General features: G+C 38.2%; 1 pseudogene; it reads right to left on the bottom strand.

The window, feature by feature from the left end:
- Positions 1-4,057: 4,057 nt before the first annotated feature.
- The window catches only part of LOC109117774, an 895-nt pseudogene continuing 159 nt past the window's right edge, over positions 4,058-4,793 (bottom strand).

The raw sequence follows: 4,793 nt of genomic DNA, 5'->3' as shown, positions 1-4,793 counted from the left end.
CCTTTCCCCTACCCCTCCCACGTCCCCTACTCTTTTAGACTTTTCTTCCTATGCACAATATCAATTATACATTTTGATCCTTATTTACACTTCTACCTTTTCACACCAGAGAAACTATTCGGTATTTACACATGTATGACTTGTTAATTTCACTTAAGAGAATGGACTCAATGTACATCCACTTAGCCATAAATATTTCTAGTTTATTGTTCTTCATAGCTTCCATTTTGTAAAAAAACCCACATCTTCTTTATCCAATCTCCAGGTGATGGGCAATTGGGCTGTCTCCAAATCTTAGCTATTACAAACTGTGCCATTATAAACTTGGTCGAGCATATATCGCTGTGGTATGATTCTTTAATTCTTTTGGGAAGATACCCAGCAGAAGAATAGCTGGGTCAAATGGAACCTCTAATCCTAGTTCTTTGAGATATCACCATATTGATTTCCACAGTGGTTGCAACAGTCTGCATTCCCACCAAAAATGGAGAAGGGTTCCTTTCTCCCCACATCACCGCCAGCATTTGTTATTGGTTGATTTCCTGATAGCAGCCATTCTTTCTGGGGTGAGATGAAATCTCAATGTTGCTTTCATCTGCATCTCTTGAATGACCAGTGATGTCGAACATTTTTTCATGGGTTTATTTGCTGCTTTTACTTCTTTGCCTGAGAAATGTCTGTTCATTTCAGATGTCCATTCTTGAACTGGGTCTTTGTATTTGTGGGGTCTGATTTTTTTGAGTTCTTTATATATTGTAGATAGTAGTCCTTTGTCTGAGGAACAGCTGGTAAAATTTTTTTTCTCACATTGTGGGTTGTCTCTTAGCTCTGCTTGTGATTTCTTTGGCAGTACAGAAACTTCTTAAAAAAATTCTTTTATTGAGTTTGTTGGTACAATCTAGGTATACAGTACAGTTACATTCATTATTGGGATCTTGTACCTTTACATGACAGGTCTTGACTCTCATTTTTTTCTCCTTGTTCCTGCCCTCCCTTCACCCCCTCCTCCCCTCCCCATTTACAAACACTTTATTTCCATTTTTTCAATTTTTCATATTTTTGTCCTCTCCCTTATTCCCTTTCCCCCACCCTTCCCACTTTCCCTACACCTTTAGCCCTTTAATTCCTATTTCACCTTATTAATTATCTCATTAGGATCTTGTGTACTATTATAGTTTTTCACATCAGAGAAACTATTCAGTATTTCAGTTAAAGAAATCTCTGTATGAACATTAAAAATAGGGAATCCTAACATAAAACTAAAAAGGAAAGTAAAAGAGAAAAGGCAATGATGTAAGATTAAAACAATCCTTAATTCTGAAGATGAAAATGGTCCCTGAACATATTTAAATTGCTTCTTGCTCTTGTAGTCTTATCTTATTCTTTTTTTCATTATTTAGAGAATACTTTATTAATTTCTGTAATCAAACCCATGTAGATGTGACCTTACATATTTAATACAGTGCATTACCCCTGTACAAATGGAAAAAAATTAACATTTCTAGACCAATATGGCTGTCAATTTAGTACAGAATCTTTTAAAAAAGATGAGATCCCAATTGTTGATTCTTTGTGCTAGTTCCCATGCTACTGAGGCTTTGTTCATAAAGCCTTTTCCTATGTTGATATCTTCAAGAATTTTACCTAACTATATTCCAGCAAGTTTAGTTTTTCTGTTTTAACATTTATATCTTTAATCCACTTGTATTTTAGTTTGGTGGTCACTGAAAGATATGGTCTACTTTTAATCTTTGACAAGTTAAAATCCAGTTTTTCTAACACAATTTATTAAAGAGGCTATCTTTCCTTCAGTAAGGGTCTTTGGCTTCTTTGTCAAAGATGAGGTAGCTGAGTATGTCAGAAGTTGTTTCTGCATCTTCTAACTTGTTCCACTGATCCTTGGATCTGTTTCTTTGCCAGTAATATGCTGTTTTTTTAAATCACAGTAGCTTTGTGGTGTAGTTTCAAGTTGGGAATCGTGATACCCCCTGTCATGTCTCTGCTGCCTAGAATTGCTTTTGTTATTCTAGGCTTCTTCTGATTCCAAATGAATTTTTGGATTGCTTTCTCTAGTTCTGTGAAATATACTGTTGGCATTTCAATAAGGATGGTGTTGAAGCAGTATAGCAGTTTTGGAAGCATGGCCATTTTCACTGTATTGATCCTTCCTACCCAGGAACAAGGGATGTCTTTCCACTTTCTTTTTTTAATAAAAAAAAAATTTCTTTTTTGGTACCAGGGATTGAACTCAGGACTTTGCACTTATGAGGCAGGCAGTGGAACCACTGAGCTAAATCCCCAGGCCCTTTTCCATTTTTTTCCTTTTCTTTCTTTCTTCTTTCTTTTTACAAATTGTTATATTGAATAAATTCAATGAACAGATAAACAGTGATATAAAAGAGGTAAATATAGATATGAAGATTTTAGATTTTTTTTTAAAGGTAAATTCTTGTAGTGGCACTGTGCCTGCCTGGCAAGTGCAAGGCTGTGTTTGATTCCCAGTACCAAAAAAAAAAGAAAGAAAATACTGTTACTGTTCCAAAATATGGAACTGGATTCCAACAAAACAATTTAATAAAATAAGGCACAAGGGCTGGGGGTTAAGTCAGTGGTTCTGCTGCCTGCCTCACAAGCATAAGGACCTGAGTTCGATCCCTGGTACAAAAAAAAAAAGGCACAATATTTAATAAGGCAAATTTACACACATTGGTACAAGATTACAATATTCTGTTATGTCCTGGGAGGTGAGGGGGGAGTACTAAAATTGAAGTAGCTTAAATATTCTTTTTAGAGCATTTACCATTATAAGGTGATACATAATTTTGACATAATAAACTATGTCTAAACAATAAAACTTAATTTTGAATTATAATGAATAACTGAGTTATTCATTTTTACCACTAACTTTTAGTTAACTATATATTTATAAAGATATTCCTAATTCACACAGCTTTAAATACAGAAAATTAAGATACCAGATCGTACATAGTAATTTGTACAGAGTAAAAGTCAATATAGTTTCAGTATCTTTTGTTGATACACTAAAGTCAAAATAATGGATATTCCAAAATTTTTTCCCATTGTGTTTGTTGTGAATACAAGGTGAGTTCGGAACACAACTTTAACACAAGCCTCTCCATGACTGCTCTAAGGTGGCCATTGAAGTTAATAGTCTTTTCTTGTAGCTAGAAATCAGTGTTATTTAAATTAGTGACAATTTTCAAACATCAAGTGTAGGCAGAATCAATTTAGTAATATTTTTGTGATACTGGCAACAGTAATGTCAGTCTTATTCCACTTTCTTCCTTTAGCTGGAATTTTGAGTAAAACAATTTTATCCAATCTTTTTCACAGCCAAAGGAACAAAGTATGCTCTGCTGGATGCAGATGGTCTTTCTGCCATGGCTGTTTGGCATGACAGTACATAAATACCATTCATTTAATAGATTTAATGTATACTAGGTTGAATACTGTCCCCTACATGCATTATTGAGACTGATGATGCTGTGTGAAAAGTCTAGTAGCCCCCAAATTGACATTATCCTGTGAGTGTTCAAATAATGTGTAATGTTATTGGATTGCTATTTTTTAAACATCTATTCTTAGAAAATATGGACCAAGAAAAATATACAAGGAACTGAGCTACCTACACACAACGTATTAAAACATTAACCTCACCCTTTCAACTTATAAAGAAAAGCAGGAGCCAAACCTGCTAGGCCTGAGTAACAACGTCTTCATGTGGTACAGTAAATATAAAGATGCTTAGGATCTGCTGTTATCCCTTGGTGTTACCAGACCAACTTTCTAAAGTAAAGGAATATGTAAGAAAATATATCACCGATTTTATTTCAGGGGACCCTGATCTTTATGGTTTGACGTCCTGTAACAGTAGTAAATTAGTTGGAGTTCCCTCCCCAGAAGCCCTACGCTTGTAACAATGGGTCCTGTTTTAGGCAGAGGAATTTCTCAGGATCACAGTCCTTCAAGTGATGTGCAAAAATCCTGGGGCTGTCAAAAATAACTTTTAGTATTTCACCACAACCTGCACTTGTGTTCAACCAAGAAGAACTCTCTGCACTCTGTGAGCAGGGTCTTTTGAATCAGACTCGCTCTGGGTCGTGGCGCTGCGCGAGGGAGAACCGCAGGGAAAGAGCTTTCTGGCTAACGTAGGCAGTGCGTCGGCTGGAGGCGGTGCTCCCCGCAGAAGCCCACACGTTTAATTTGTCGGACACAACGGTCAACCTAGACTCCGCCCCACACTTGGGGTTCGGGCAATTGCGGGCTGAACTCGGGTATTTAAGAAGATTCCCGGGAAGATCGTAGGGAGGGTAGGAAAGATTTCGCATTTTAATGATCCGCGCAGCTAATTCCAGGAGAGTCGGAGGGTGGTGGGTTAAATCTCTAACAAAACGAACAGCCAGTGGATTTCCTCGTAAGCTCACCTCTGCCGAAGGAATAAGTCGGGATCTCGGGGGCAGGTACGTCAGCAAGTTACTGTGGAGACCGAGGGAACCAAGTGAAGACGACTGTGAAAGCCGAGGAGGCGCTCTTTGGATTCTGTTGTCATGTGATACCAAGCCATTCAGAGAAGGCAGATTTGCTACTTCTGCTGGGATTTCTTTGAGGAAGTTTCCTGCAAGATATGTTTTCTGTCTCGGCCGGGATGCTCTGCAGCTGGTTGCCGCCCAGGCTGAGGGTCTGCAGCGCTCGCAGCCCCAGCTGCACCCGGGGCAGCGACACCGGACGGTTTTGGGGCAGCAGGAGCCGCAGCAGAGTCCCCCAAGAGCCGC

The sequence above is a fragment of the Fukomys damarensis genome, unplaced genomic scaffold, assembly GCF_012274545.1.
Source record: "Fukomys damarensis isolate Sample0158 unplaced genomic scaffold, DMR_v1.0_HiC HiC_scaffold_16, whole genome shotgun sequence".
In the NCBI taxonomy this organism is placed as follows: Eukaryota; Metazoa; Chordata; class Mammalia; order Rodentia; family Bathyergidae; genus Fukomys; species Fukomys damarensis.
The sequence above is the reverse complement of the archived record's forward strand: the minus strand, read 5'-3'. Positions and strand labels throughout refer to the sequence as shown.